Source organism: Salvia splendens, unplaced genomic scaffold, assembly GCF_004379255.2.
Source record: "Salvia splendens isolate huo1 unplaced genomic scaffold, SspV2 ctg275, whole genome shotgun sequence".
NCBI classification, from domain to species: domain Eukaryota; kingdom Viridiplantae; phylum Streptophyta; class Magnoliopsida; order Lamiales; family Lamiaceae; genus Salvia; species Salvia splendens.
The window spans coordinates 34,464-51,138 of NW_024598914.1; the positions used below are offsets into that span (position 1 = coordinate 34,464).

General features: G+C 41.2%; 2 pseudogenes; both read left to right on the forward strand.

Moving 5' to 3' along the window:
* Nucleotides 1-464: 464 nt before the first annotated feature.
* LOC121789564 lies at nucleotides 465-10,168 on the forward strand (annotated as a pseudogene).
* Nucleotides 10,169-10,267: 99 nt separating this feature from the next.
* Nucleotides 10,268-13,906, forward strand: LOC121789561 (annotated as a pseudogene).
* Nucleotides 13,907-16,675: the final 2,769 nt, after the last annotated feature.

Genomic DNA, 16,675 nt, shown 5'->3' on the forward strand with positions numbered 1-16,675 from the left:
TCAATATTATTAGTAATAGAGAAGGGAAAAAAATAGAGATAACTTGTTGAAAACTTTCTTTTTTTTATACGTGCTCTATTTTTCTTGGTCAACCGAAAATGATAAATGTGCTCTATTTTTTTTGGACGGAGGGAGAAAAAACTTAAAAGTTAGTGGAGTACTACATTAATTAAAATTATACACGTTTCCTAAAAATTGAAATTTTAAAACGGTAAAATTTTTTAATATTAAATTAATAAATTAAGGAAGAGATAAGAAAAAAAAATGTTAAGGAAAAATGAATCTCACCTCATTGACAAATTTTTTTAATATAAAATTTTTTTATTTTGAAAAGATGAACTTAAAAAAAAGAATTTTTATTTTTAAGAATAAAAGAATACGATATAGTTACGTCCATTTTGAAAATATATTTAATTTCCATTTCAATTTCTCAACTTCCCAATTTAAATCCCTCCGCCGCAAAAATGAGGGTTTTCCGATGACTCCACCTCCGCCGTCTTCCTCACCTCCCTCCCAGTCTCCTCCCCCAAAAAAACCAAGCACAAAATCAATGGCCCGATCAAAACCTTCGTAGTTGTAGTCATGGAAAACCGCTCCATCGACCACATGCTCGGCTGGTTAAGAAAAACCCGCCCCGACATCGACGGCCTCACCGAGATCCGAATCCAACCGGGTCAATGCCTCCGACCCTGCCTCCCCCTCCGTACCCATCACCGACTCGGCCGTCTTCGTCGAATCCAACCCCGGCCACTCCATCCAGGCGATTCGCGAGCAGTTATTTGGCCGCAACGACACCTCCGCCCGCCCCGCCCCATGGACGGCTTCGCGCAGCAGGCGGAGGCCATGGGATGTAGAAGATGATAAATCGAGAAACATTGAATGAAATTGAGAGAGAAAATGTCCTTATTAATCACACTCAAACATGTGTTTACAAAGCTAAGAAAAGAGCTATTTATACTAAACAAGCTAAGCTAAACTAACACGGTTATGAAGCTTAACTAACAATTAACTAACTCCTCTTTCAATTGCATATGCTGACTAGACTCCACCTAGACGCCAGCTGGATGAAGATATTTTCTCACATCAACTTCTCATCTATGCACATCGACTTCACGCTCATGCATGCTGCACTCTGCTATCTCCATGCATGCTGCATTATGCTATCTTCAACATGGGAGTCGCCGGAATGGCTGCCACCGTCATGAGCGGATTCAAGCCGGAGCTCTACACCGAGCTCGCGAACCAATTCGCGGTGATGGACCTGTGGTTCGCCTCCACGCAGCCGAATCGCCTCTACGTCCACTCCGCGACCTCGCACGGCGCCTCCAGCAACGTGCGGAAGGATCTCATCCACGGATTCCCGCAGAAGACAATTGTCGACTCCCTGGACGAAAATGACCTAGAGTTTGGGATATATTACCAGAATATCCCGGCGACTCTGTTTTTCAAATCGCTGAGGAAATTGAAGAACGTAGTGAAATTCCACAGCTACGCGCTGAAATTCAAGCTGGATGCGATGCTAGGGAGGCTGCCGAACTACGTGGTGATCGAGCAGCGGTATTTTGTGTCAAACATACCAAAACTCAAAGGAGAAATTGGAGGAATCATTCAAGATCACATTACCAAAATCAAAGGAGACATTATAGGGAAGAGATACATAATTGATATGGCACTTATTGTCCTAGAATAGATTTATCTACTTCCTAAAATACATTGTACTCTTAACTATAAAAAGGAGAAGGATTGTGGTATTCAACACATAGAAATAAAAACGCCAATCATCTTCTTCAATCTTCTTCAAACACTCCAATATGCATAGCCCTCCCAAATCTCTCGATAACCATCTTTAAGATGGTATCAAAGCGGGACGATTCGGGCTTGAGACTCAGAGCAATATCATCATTGTCTCAAGTACCTTTCCCGACCCTTTGAAACCTACAAAACACAACCAATAACCATGTCAGATTCAAACAACACACCAATTACACTCTCAGCCGAACAATTCGCTGAGTTCATGAGACTAAGCATGTCTCAGAAAAACCAAAACCTACAGCCTTCATCCATTGAATCACTAGGCGAAGTACGCCTGGCCGAGAAACTCAACGGAGATAATTATCCATTGTGGGCCAAACTGATGAGTCGGGCGATTCGAGGGAAGGGCCTGGCGTCTCACATCTCTGGGGTTACAGACCCTCCCCCTCCGACAGATCCAAGCTACAATCGATGGCAGCAAAGAGATGATTGTTGCTTCAACTGGATCATAAGCAACATCGATGCCAGCCTCGTAAATGAGGTCTCCCAATACGAAATGACATTCGACTTGTGGGATAGTCTAGCCACAACGTATGGGAGCGGCGCCGACCAATTCCAGATTTCAGACCTGCATAGACAAGCGTACACCATCAAACAAGGCGAAATGACTCTAGAAAATCTATGGCAGAAGCTTCAAGACCTCTGGATATCAATCGACACCAGAGATCCAAACCCAATGGACACCCCAACAAGCACTGAAAAATACAACCAAAACACACAAAGGCACAGGTTGTATCAATTCATTTGGGCATTAGACGATCACAGATACAGCAAGATTAAGAGGGAGATTCTAAATATGGACCCAATCCCGACGGCGAGAAAAGCGTACGGGCTGGTGAGACGAGAATCAGTGAATGAGAAGCTACTCAATCCAGAACCTGGAATCGGCGTGGGTCTGGCCACAATCGATCGGAACCGAACTCCCACACCACAACACAGCCAACCACAGAGGAATCCCAAAGATGAAGATAAGAGCAAATTAGTATGTAGCCACTGTGGAGGAAAGAAACACACCAGGGAGACGTGCTTCCACATTCACGGCTTCCCGGAGTGGTGGGAAGAGATGAAACGAGCGAGACAAGCTCGAAATGGAAGACGAAGCGGCGGGGGTAGAGGAGGCGGAAGAGCCTCAGCGGCTGTTGCTCTTGAACACGCCACCTACACCGAGATCCCGGCGGGCGGCAATGGAGGCAATGGCAACGCCGGAGCCAACGGCAGTGGCGGCGAAACTAAAACGGCGGAAAAAGCCTCAACTGTGTCCGTCGCGCTAGCACGGGCATGGTTAGAAGGTAACGATTCACAGATCGGAGGCCTCAACGGCAGAGACGGCACGGGTAGGGCGAAAGGACCTAGGGTTTCTCCAGACCAATTGAGGGAGACGGGCCAAATGGGGGAGGCGGCTAGGGTTAAGAAAACCTATTTAAACCGCCTTCTTTCCGAAATCCCAAAGGCACCCCACAAATTACCGAAATCCCGTACCCAACCCCAGCCTATAACCATGTCTCCAAAACCACCCCAAAACCCTTCACAATCACAAAAAGGCCCCCACCCTGAAAATACTCCAACAAAACTACCCCATAACTCTAAAAAATGTCAAAGTCCACCCCACCGATTGAAAATATCCCAAAACCCACCCCATACTTCCACCAAATTCCAAATTAAACCCCCACTCGCAAAAACCTTACAAATTACATCCCAAAAATCCGTCATTGTCCAACATCAGCCCATCATTCCATGCCACAACTCGTTTGACGCTTTAGCCTGCTCCTCCACTTCCATTTCCGGCCCAAAAGATCCACACTGGATTTTTGACTGTGGAGCGACCGACACAATTTCATTCGAAGCCTCAGACTTTGTATCCATTACCACCTCAAAAAAAACACATGTCCAAACTGCCAGCGGGGACCTGGCACGAGTTATGGGAGCGGGCACTATACACATCTCACTCACTCTCTGCCTCTCTAATTGCCTATTTGTTCCGTCGTTATCTCATAAGTTGTTGTCCATTAGTCACGTGACTAAGGAACTGAACTGTAAATTGCTAATGCAACCTTGATTTTGTATGTTGCAGGATATCAAGACGGGGACGATAGTTGGGCGTGGCACTGAGCGAAGCGGACTGTACTACGTGGATGAGATAGCCCAACAGAGTGCTGCAATGATGCTGACTCTCGGACCGACAGACAGACAGGCTTGGCTTTGGCATCGTCGGTTAGGGCACCCATCCTTAGGATATTTTCGCCTTCTTTTTCCTAAATTAGCTAAATCTTTGAACTCTTTTCATTGTGATACTTGTGTTTTAGCCAAAAATCATAGACATTCTTTCAAGATAAACAATACGAGAGTCAAAACTCCTTTTGCTTTAATACACTCTGATGTTTGGGGTCCTGCTCCTATCACTGGGGGACAGGGTTTTCGTTACTTTGTGCTTTTTATTGATGACTATTCCCGCATGACCTGGATCTATTTTCTGAAAAATAAGCATGATGTGTTTGATAAGTTCGTAGATTTCTATAACCTTATTCAAACTCAATACAAACTAACCATCCAGGCCCTTAGATCAGACAACGGGGGGGGGGGGGAATTTGTCAACCACAAAATGCAAGAGTTTTTTAGGAAAAAAGGCCTAATCCACCAAACCTCGTATGCATACAATCCAGAACAAAATGGGGTAGTCGAAAGAAAACACCGATATATCCTCGAAATAACCCGAGCTCTCCTCATTGAATCCAAAATACCCAAGTCTGTCTGGCCAGAAGCTATACTTACTGCCGTTTACCTCATAAATCGACTACCCACCGGCATTCTTGGCTTTAAGACTCCCCTAGACACCTTTTCTCAGCACTTCGAAATCCCATCATCCCTATCCCTTGAACCAAGAGTATTTGGATGCTCTGTTTTTGTCCACATTCCAAAACATGAACGTACCAAATTTGATCCCTGTGCCCTCAAATGTGTCTTCCTTGGTTATGGAAAAAACCAAAAAGGATACCGCTGCTATGACCCGAAAACCCATAGGATCCACACCACCATGAATTGTGATTTTGTGGAAGGAGAGTATTTCTACGACCAATCTAGTAGTCAGGGGGAGACATCAGACAATAGTCCAAAAGATGACCACCTAGATTGGCTACCAGATATTGGAGACTACCATTTAGGGAGAGAACCACATCTAGGGGAACATCAGACAGGGGGAGAGTCACAACCAAGCCCTGTCACAGACGTTGGTCCACCTGAGGAGGTTAGCAACACCGCCGGGCCGTCGAGTCCAGTAGTACAGAACGAAGACCAAAGTGGCAATGACCAACTGTCAGCCCCGTCTTCGATTCCTGAGGTAAACAGTTCAGATTTTGATAATACGCCCTTGGAATGCACTAATCTTGATAGGGGCAATAACGAAGAATGTGGAGTTAGTGGAGGCACATACGAGTTGCCCCCAAGAAGAACAAGAGGGGTTCCTCCACGACGGTACTCACCAGACGGGAAAGGAAGAAAGGCCAAATATGCAGTATCCAATATTGCTCACAGGCACCTTTCAGAAATGGCCAAGGCATTCGAAGTTGCCTTGTATGAGGAAGAAGACATCCCTCAGTCCTTTGAAGAGGCCAACAGACATAAGCACTGGAGAGAAGCCATTAAGAAGGAGATAGATGCCCTGATGAAAAATGACACATGGGAGAAATGTGCACTACCAGAAGGAAAGAAGCCAGTTGGATGTCGATGGATATTCACCATAAAGAGAAGAGCAGATGGTTCAATCAAAAGATACAAGGCGAGACTAGTGGCAAAAGGGTACACCCAAGTATATGGAGTGGATTATGAAGAGACGTTCTCCCCAGTGGCTAAGATGGAAACCGTGCGAACACTACTATCATTAGCAGCGTGTAAAGACTGGACACTGCACCAGTTTGACGTGACCAACGCCTTTCTTCATGGAGAGCTTGAACGAAACAAGGAAGTATACATGGAGGTCCCACCTGGTTTCTCCGAAGAGTTTGGAGAAGGAGAGGTGTGCCGGTTACGAAAAACTCTGTACGGATTGAAGCAGTCTCCACGAATCTGGTTTGGAAGATTCTGTCAGGCTATGACCAAGCATGGATTCCAACAAAGTCATTCCGATCACACGCTCTTCACAAAACGGAGAGACGACAAGGTAACATGTCTGATTATCTATGTTGATGACATGATTATCACTGGAGATGATGTGGAAGAAATCCAGAGGTTAAAGGAAAAACATGTTCAAGGAATTTGAGATGAAGGATATAGGAGAGCTGAAATACTTCTTGGGAATAGAAGTGTTGAGATCTCGACACGGAATATTCCTAAGGTAGAAAAAGTATGTCTTAGATCTGTTGGCGGAAACAGGTCTCCTCGAGAGTAAGCCTGCCGACACCCCAATGGTTCCAAACCATGGTCTAAAGATAGAGAAAGGAGCGGAACTAGCAGACAGGGAAAGATATCAACGACTTGTTGGAAAGCTCATCTATCTCTCACATACGAGACCAGACATTGCATATGCAGTGGGCATTGTGAGCCAGTTCATGCACCAACCTCAAGCTAACCACATGGAGGCAGCCTTGAGGATCGTACGGTACTTGAAAGGTACGATAGACTATGGAATATTTCTAGCCAAGAGGGAAGACCTAGAGATTGATGGCTACACAGATGCTGATTGGGCAAGCAATCCAGTGGATAGGAAATCTACAGGAGGTTACTTTACGTTCATCGGGGGAAACTTGGTTACTTGGAGGAGCAAGAAACAAAAGGTTGTAGCTCTCGCTGAAGCCGAGTTCCGAGGAATGAAAAGTGGACTCATGGAAATCCTGTGGCTTAGAAGATTGCTCACTGAGATTGGTTTCCCACCTACTCGGAAGAGTCAGTTGTTTTGTGATAACAAGGCTGCCATTAGCATCTCAGAAAATCCGGTGCAACACGACAGAACAAAGCATGTAGAAGTGGACTGACACTTCATCAAAGAAAAACTGGAAGGAGGCATTATTGAGTTTCCGTTTGTCCGTTCTGAAGAACAACTTGCGGACATATTGACCAAGGCCGTTCACCCAAAAATCTTCAAAGAGATATTGGGCAAGTTAAGCATCGGGGATACCATTGCTCAACTTGAGGGAGAGTGTCAAACATACCAAAACTCAAAGGAGAAATTGGAGGAATCATTCAAGATCACATTACCAAAATCAAAGGAGACATTAGAGGGAAGAGATACATAATTGATATGGCACTTATTGTCCTAGAATAGATTTATCTACTTCCTAAAATACATTGTACTCCTAACTATAAAAAGGAGAAGGATTGTGGTATTCAACACATAAAAATAAAAACGCCAATCATCTTCTTCAATCTTCTTCAACACTCCAATATGCATAGCCCTCCCAAATCTCTCGATAACCATCTTTAAGATTTTGATGTGTCGCTGTTCCAGCGAACGACGATCATCCGTCGCATGACGTGGCGGAGGGGCAGAGGTTTGTGAAGGAGGTTTACGAGACGCTGAGGAAGAGCCCGCAGTGGGAGGAGATGGCGATTTTGATCACTTACGATGAGCACGGACGCCGGTTGAAGGAGTCCCCAATCCGGATGGGATCATTGGACCCGACCCGTATTACTCCGAGTTCAATAGGCTTGGCGTGCGGGTGCCTACGCTCTTGATCTCGCCCAGGATTGACAAGGGCTCTGGTATGGACTTGTCTTCTGTGTCTTGATTGTTGATGATGATTGATTTGATTTGATTTGATGATGTTGAATCTGTGAGCTAAGTTTATAAGTTGTACTGACTGCAAGTGTTGTAGTGTCGTTGGATCATTGCCTGATGGCGTAGTCTCGTGAATTTTGCAGTGATTCATGAGCCGAGTGGCCCGACCCTGACTTCACAATATGAGCACTCCTCGATACCTACTACTGTGAAGAAGCTTTTCAATCTGAACTCAAACTTCTTGACTAAACGGGATGCGTGGGCTGGGACTTTCGACAAGTACTTTTACACGCGTGATACTTCACTTCGATTATTATCAAGAGAAGCTTCTTGGAGAGGCTAGATCTATTGTAGAAGGCCATAACAAGAAAATGAACCAATTAAAATGATGATTCTTGTATTGCTTCCACTCTTATTGATTCATATAGTTTAGTTTTCTGGCTACTGCAAATGTATGGTATTGAGCAAAACCATCATATTGAACTATCTGGTTTTCACGGAAACGAAGGAATGCAGCGTCCGTGCTTCAGCAGAGGCATTGCATTCTGACTCGGTTTTAGGTGTAACCATGTTATGGAAACCGGCCTGCGCTATCTACACGAGACCACCTGCTTAAAATCGAGTTTCCATCTGATTCTGATCTACATTGTATTGATCTTGCCCACCATTTTTTTTTATCATGGTTTGGATTAAATCTTGAAACTTACACTTATCATTTTGCAGAGAAACTCCCAGAGGTGAAGATGGCACTGAGGCCAAGGGGGGCAAGGGAAGACGAGAGGCTGTCGGAGTTCCAAATCGAGCTGATTCAACTCCTATCCTGACATAGGAAAAGAAATGGACGTGGGAACGGCCAACAGGTACGTGGAGGATGCAGTCAAGAGGTTCTTGGAAGCCGGGAGAGCTGCCCTGAAGGCTGGCGCCAACGAGTCACCATGAGGCCCTCCTTAACCAGTAGAACTGTAGAACCACAGTCCTAAATGGGACATGAATCCTTCTGAGTATTTAAGTATTCCTCCTTTTACGTGTATAGATAGATATAGGAATATATGAAGTGGAATGGAGATGTTCATGTATCCTTGTTGTTGTGTATGTTAATTTAGGATGTACTCCTATGAGTTTATATTGTACTAGTATTTATGTACTCCCTAACTTAACAACTGGGCCAAATGTAGTGTGTGTGATTGCTTGTTATACTATACTTCATCCGTCCCTTAAGAATATGCACTTTTTCCTTTTTAATTCGTCCCATAAGAATATGCATTTTCTAATTTTAGAAAGTCTTCTCTCTAATGCGGTGGGACTCATTCTCCACTAACAATACTTTATTTACTTTTCTCTCTACCTCTCTCTTCCTTTATCAATTTTACATTAAAATCCGGGCCGACCCCAAAGTGCATACATATTCTTTGGGACGGAGGAAGTAGTATTTATGTACTCCCTAACTTAACAACTCGGCCAATTGTAGTGTGTTTGAGTTGGCCAAGCGATAGAGAGGTTAATAATGCATGAGGCCAACTGTCTCAGGTTTGAATCATGCGTGGCGCGACCTTTAAATTTATGTTCATTTAACCATAAAAAATAAAAAAAAATTGGGCCATTGGTAGGTATTTTGTTAAGTTTCTAAAAATTATACTTGGAGAATGACTATTGTTATAGTTTCATACCACCGATAATATAGAAACTATGGTAGTAGAAAATCTTTTATTCGCAAATGTTGAAGTGAAGTATAACATTACATGCATTTCAGACATGATCAATTAATATAAAAATTACATGAAAAAACAGTTAAAAAAATGGGAAGCAAATAAAACGGCATCGCTTCATGGTTTTTATTTTTAGGTGGGGGAGGGTGAGAACGACCGGCGGTCGGTTAAGAAACTGCCACGTAGTGCCCGCCATATCACAATAATCAAATGCCAATAGTACCCTCGACTATATCACACCGAGTATTTTGAAACGATAAAAAAGAGACTTGTTATTTCGGTAGCATTTTGTTATATAAGCATCGCTTATTTAAAATAAAATCTCAATGATATTAATCCAGGGATATATGGGTAACTACAACACCAAAGCTCCAAAAGGCCTTTCGTCTCCAAAGTCGGTTAATTATACAGTAACAAATTCATTACCCTTTTATTTCTTCTTTAATTTTCTGTAATTTCACTGCCGAGTTTTGGAAATGGCGCCGCAGGACGAGGAGGGTCCCCTCGTTCCCCAAAATCGTGATTGAGAGAGACTCCGACACCGAAGAAAGTTCAGAAGAAGAAGAAGATTTTGATGATGAAGTCCAGAAACTCGCCGGAGAGGCGTCGGACGAAGAGCAAGCGGAGGAAAAGGATGAGGCGTCGACGTCGACGAAGAGGAAAAGAGAGCCTATCACTATCAGCCCTCAAGAGAGTTTGCACAAAGTAAATAGCTATTGCTAGTTTTTGTTTTTTTGCTTCAATTTCAGTAATTTTTTCTACTAGCAGTGTGCTTTATATACGTCGATTATGACGATTTGAACGTATACAACGTGTGCCTGTGTATTTTTTTTATGGGTAGTGAAATAATGACATATTGTTTTGTTGTAATGTTGCTTAGGTGTGTAAGCAGTCAGGTCATGAAGCAGGTTTCGTGGCGCCACCTACATTGACTGCCCTATGAAGCCATGTTTTCTTTGCAACTGCCTGGTATTTCATGTTGGAATTGTGTTGTTATTTCATAGGATGTGTTGTTTTGAAATTGTGTTGTTGGTATGTGAACTGGTTAGTTATCTTATATGAGATTGATTGATTGATGATCGCTTCTCCGCGGTGCCATGAGCTAAAATAGGGGCATTTTCCTCATTGATTTTTTAATTGAAGGGCATACCACGATGACTTGCCCGCACAAAGTGGCTACTGAGTTTGGGTTTTTCCTGCACCCTTGAAGAACTCTCATAATTCGTTGAAGTATCTTTTCGACCGCCAACTTAAGTGTCATGTGCCTAAGGTAATGTCTCTTGGCATGCTCTTCTGTTGTGTATTTGAGGTTCTGTCATTTGAAATTGTGCCCATATTTCTCCTTCCGCTTTATATGTAAGGACTTTTGTATGGATTCTTTGTTGATCATTCGTTTTAGATGTTTCTTATCAATATCTTGAGGTTGAAAGTCAGTTCTATTTTGGTTGACTTTTGAGTATTGAGTGTACAAGGATGTTCATCATGAAGGTTTGTTTAACATGACAATTTTCGGCTTGAATGTTATGAAATATGGTTTAATGCTTTGCTCTTAACAGATGAAGCCAGCATTTGTGATTCCGAATAAAGTTGACTGTGCAGTAATTAGATATCACAGCAGACGTGTTACTTGTTTGGAGTTCCACCCAACAAAGAACAACATTCTTATTTCTGGGGACAAGGTTAGCCCTGCATTTCTCTTAAGCGCATAGCTCTCAGTTTTGTGTTCATATAATGAATAACTGAGTACTATGGTTCTCCTTTTCTATGGTTTATGGTATAGAAAGGACAGCTTGGAGTTTGGGATTATGAGAAAAGTGCACGAGAAGATAGTATATGGAAACATACATAGCTGCATATTGAACAACATGAAGTGAGTTCTGCTGGTTTCATTTGATTTTCGTGATTGACTGATTACATTCGTGCATGAACTGTATCTTGACTCTGGAATCTGGATGTTTGGCTATCACATTCTACAGGTATAATCCATTAAATGATGGAACCGTCTATGGTGCCTCTTCAGATGGAACTGTCAGCAGCACTGATTTAGAAACTGGAATTTCATCATCATTGGTCGACCTCAATCCTGCTGGGTGGCAGGTATCTCCTCATCACCTGTTAAACAATACAAATGGTATCTAGTATCTGGAGTTAACCTCTTAATTATCTTGTATATAACTTGTCATCTTACTCATGGTCTTACTAGTTCGCCTGCATTCATTTAATCCTAGATATTACCACATCTGCTTTGTCCGCATCTGTGCCATTTAAAATGGGTATGAAGACTGCTTACTAACGTCATATTCAACTTCTCTTCTATCTCGACTGAAGGCATTTTTGGTTGCTCTGGGGGCTTTTAAATATTAAACAGAGAAAAGTGCAGTCCAACAGCTTAAATGTTTATATAGAAATGTAAAAAAAGTAACTAAAAATGACCATTCTTGTCTTGCTCTTAGCTGTATTCATTCATGAGGTTTAGTTCTTTGGTTAGTGGTTACTGCATTTTGTACATGACATGCATTTGGATCTAATTAAAGTAGTTGTTTCTGTTTTCCTTTAGGGGCGTAGCAGTTGGAAGATGCTCTATGGTCTGGATCTGAACTCTGAGAAAGGAATTTTGCTTGCTGCAGATAATTTGGCTTCTTTATATGTGAGTATTTCCTGTTTTATTGAGCTCTTTGCACATGTGTTTCGTGAAATTGTAGGCTAAAAAAGAGGAGAAAAGATGTGCTAACCCACTGTCAATGTTACCTGCATCACTTGTAGTGCAACATTCTCACATAGTTTCATTCTTATGGTGAATATTTGAAAAAGATCCATTAATATGTTGATTGCCTTCAAGGAACACTGTACTTCATATGGTCGTAAAATATTTTTCTTATTTTTTAGTTACTTGTTATTTGATGTGATTTAGCTTTATCTGCAAACTTCTCATTTTGATGTATGTCGCGTCATCCAGCTGTGGACAATTTCGTTATAATGCATGATAATGTGCAAGATTTCTTTGGCAAGTTGTGATTGCTATGGCTTTACTCTTTCAAATGCATATGCAGGATTGATGCGGCCTCCAACAATGTGACAGGAAAGCCTATACTGATTCACAAGAAAAAAAGCAAAGTTACTGGTTTACACTGCCATCCTCTACAACCAGATCTCCTTCTAAGTTGTGGAAACGATCACTTCGTAAGCTTCTCCCGCATAGCTTTTGGTTATTTATGCACTCTTGTGTTTCTGTGACAGACAAGTAGATTGTTTCTGTTCCTTGACGAGTGATGACTACATTTGTGGCCCTTCATTCAGTATCTTTTGTAGCATTATATCTAATATCTTCATGTGCACTCTTACATATTTTATATCCGTCTCAGGCTCGTATATGGGACATTCGAAGACTTGAAGATGGTTCTTCTATTTATAATCTCAACACAACCGTGTTGTTAATTCAGCCTATTTTTCTCCACAAAGTGGTAGCAAAATACTGACTTACGTCTCAGGACAACCGGATTCGTGTTTGGGATTCCATCTTCGGAGATTTGGACACTCCAAAGCCGAGAGATTGTGCACAGTCAGGATTTCAATCGGCATTTGACTCCTTTTCGAGCTGAATGGGATCCAAAGGTAGCAAATACATTCCCTACAGCTTGATAGTCTAAGTACTCCATGACTGGACTATCGTGTTGCCAAATTTATAGTCAAATACGAAAACTGTTCGTTTACACAGGATATATCAGAGTCCCTCGTTGTTGTTGGGCGTTACATAAGTGAAAACTATAATGGAGTAGCCTTACATCCCATAGATTTTATTGACATCACTAATGGTCAGTTAGTCGCGGAGGTGATAGATCCAAATAATGACAATCACTCCTGTAAATAAGCTACATCCACGCGATTGATGTCCTGGCATCTGGTAGTTCCAGGTTTGTATATCAGCTCATCTTTGCTACAGTTCTTTTCTGTCTAGTATCATTTGTTTTGTTTGGCTGATTACACTGCAATACGGTTCGGTTGAGCCAGGTCTATCTTCATATGGAAGCCCCAAGAAAACACTGAGCTAGAGCGTGGAGAGGATGTTAATCGGATCATTATATGCGGGAAGGCTGAAAAATCACGGAAAGGGAAGCTCGATGATGACAGTGGTGATGATGACATGTTTGACTCCAAGAAGAACTCGAAGACGAAAAAATTCAGTTAAAATCTAAGGTACATGGTGGTAAGAGGAAATGCTGATTTTTGGGTAGGGATTTTGAAGAAGTGGCAATACAGACCTTTTCAACCTTCTACATGCACTGCTCTTGTGCTTTTGATATTTTGTGTACAAAATAGGGTAACATAGAGATTAGAAGTGTCTAATGGATGGGGTGAGTGAGAAATCGGGCAGGTCCGAGGTGTAGATCAATGGTCCCATCTAGCTTGATATTTTGGCGCCTATGAAAACACGGTCCAAGCCTCACTAATACAACACTCCCAGAGTAGAGTGTATTATTTAGGTTTGTACTTGTATGTTTTACTTTTTTTTTTCCTAGTGTGGAATGGTTGAAGTTGTAGGAATTTGTTACTTTATGCTCTACTTTTAATACAACACTCCCAGAGTAGAGTGTATTGAAATGAAGTTGAATACGGAGTATCTCATTTTGCAACATTCTGGTTCAGACAGTTCAGTTATCTATCAACATATCTGGTGTGTCGACCCCTGATCTCAGCTCACTTCACTTTACTTTACTTTACTTTATGCTTTGATAATATTTGATCAATTTTTAAGATTTTCCTCTCTATAATATTTGTTCTGTCGTGCTGAAAATCCATTTCTTTGCTTGCTTGCTCAAAATATGATTTTCCTGAGCTGAATCCACTGAATTCTTTCGGGTTAAAGAATCTTGCTATTTGCTTTGGAACAATTAGGAGATTCTTTAGAAGAAATATGGGCTTCTGCCGGCAACATACTTGGTCTCGCTTATGGGTCAAATCACTGCGTTCTAAGAAGAAATATTTTTTGAGGAATTTTTTATACAAATATTCAATTAGTTTGGACTTGTTTAGTGCGCTTCTTTTGATGAAATAAGGGCAAATGGTTTGATTCGACATTTCCTAATAGTAATCGATACGGTGTCATAAGTGCATGCTTTGCATTAGAGATGCCCACTGGTTCCGGAAACCAGTGGTTTTTGGACCGGAAACCGGCGGTTTTCGGTTTTGGTGCGGAACACGAGGCAGACGGTTTGTTGATCGAACCGGCGGTTCCGACGGTTTTCGCCAAAACCGCCGGTTTTCCGAAATTCATTTTTTTTTTATTTTGAATTCAAATTCATCCATTATCCCCCCTTTCATGTTTTTTTTATTTACGTTCCGACGACATTTGTAAATTATATTACATTGTTGTATGTTGTATACTTGTATATGTATTGTAAATTGTAATGTATCGTTGTCCGTTACAACTCAAATTCAATAAAATTAATATCATTTTCACCTTATTCTTCTTATTTCAATTTAAATTATCTGTTGTCTTGTTCCAATTTATTGCATAAGTCCAAATTTCAAATTACATAGAAAAAAAAAACGAACGTGTGAACCGCCGGTTTTCGAACCGGATCCGTGTAAACCGTCTGAAAATCGGCGGTTCCGAACCGGAACCGGAACCGCCGTTTTTCGAACCGGAACCGGAACCGGAACAGTGAAATAGCCTCACGGTCCGGTTCCGGTTCCGAATTCCTATAAACCGGAACCGGCGGTTCCGGTTCCAAACCGCCGGTTTGGAACCGTGGGCAACACTACTTTGCATGGCCTGATTATATATAACTCCATGTGTAGTTGGGTTATTATAGAAGTATTTTTTTGTCATATTATAATTGAGTTATTTTTTTCAGAAAATATTATACTTAATTTCTCTTAATTTATATTTTTCGCACTTTATTTTCTATCGTCTCTCTATCTGTCTTTATTATTATTGTTCTTATATGATTTTCCCTTCATTTAATTCATTAAATATATTTTCAAAACTAACATTCTCTAAAGTAAAACAGAGGAAGTATAAAATCACTGGCGTAGGTGAAATAAAATATTGAATGATACTAATATTCCTCTGTCCCATAAAAGTATATATTATTTCCTTTTTAACGTGTTCTACAAGAATATGCACTTTCACATTTTGAAAACTCTTTTCTTTCTATTGAAGTGATTTCTATTGAAGTGAGACTCATTTTCCCTAACAATAGTTTAATTACTTTCCTTTCTATCTCTCTTGTTCATGCTTTATATGTGGTTGATTGACATCTTAATTATTTGTATATACTTAGTTTGGGGAGCATTAAGGTCATATTGCCTCCTTAGTGTTAAGTTCCTACTTAATATCAACCATTAGATTGATGGAATAGACGGGCTAGATTAAGAGGAGATATGTGATCCCGTGTTGCATTATTAGTTCAATTTTGTACATTATAAGGGTATAACTGTAAACAAACAGGGGATTCCACACGTTTCAAAACGGAAGGCGCGATAATTCAGCGGGATATTCATTGAAACAGATTGACCTTCCATCCAATCACTCTCTCTCTCTCTCTCACGATACCTCTCTCATCCCTTAACCCACGATCAAAACCTTTCTCTCTCATTTCTAAACCCTAGCCGCTGCAAAATCGGAGAGAAACTTCACTTGAAAAGCGATTTCTGCCGGATTAACGCCATTCGTTCGACGTAGCAACGTTTTAATCGGTGGAAGATTTGCAATCGACAACAAGGTAGGGTTCCAAAGTTTCGATTTTCGGTAATAGAGCAGTCCCGGAGTCGATTTTAGCCTTAAAAATACCATAAAGTCGACGATTCAGAGTTTCTACTAAACGCGATCACTATTTTGGCAAACATTTGGTCGATTTGATTGGTAAATTATAACAGCTGTTTCATTTGTTGTAGGTTTCTCTTCATTATTCACCCCTTTTAGTTCATTGTTGCTTTAGATGTGTGTATTGGTCGATTTTAGTTATCGACACACTCTTACGATTTTTTCACATATGCTGTCGATTTTTCTGTAAAGCATGAAATCGTGTGCATTTTTGCTAGGGTTCTGTCCATTGAATTGAAGTTTAGGTAATTAATAGTTACAATTGTGTATGGGCGATTTGGTAGAGAAAATCTTATCCGGTTTTGATTTTTGGTTAGTCTCACAGATCCAGAATGACGAAAAGAGGCCGACCATTCTAAAGCCAACCCACCCAGACTGCAGGTGAGCAATCTCTTGCATTTGCCTTGAATCTTGGAGTATTTGTACATTATTTTAGGGAGTGGTGTACATTATGTTCTTTGTTTAAAGTTACATCAATCGGTTCATAAAATGCCTGTAATTGAGTGAATGTTATATTCATGTGCATTTTTGCTGTCATTTGTACATAATTGTAGGGAGTGGTGTATATTATGTTTTTTTGTTTTAAATTACATCAATCGGTTTTGTAAAAGGTCAATGGTTGAG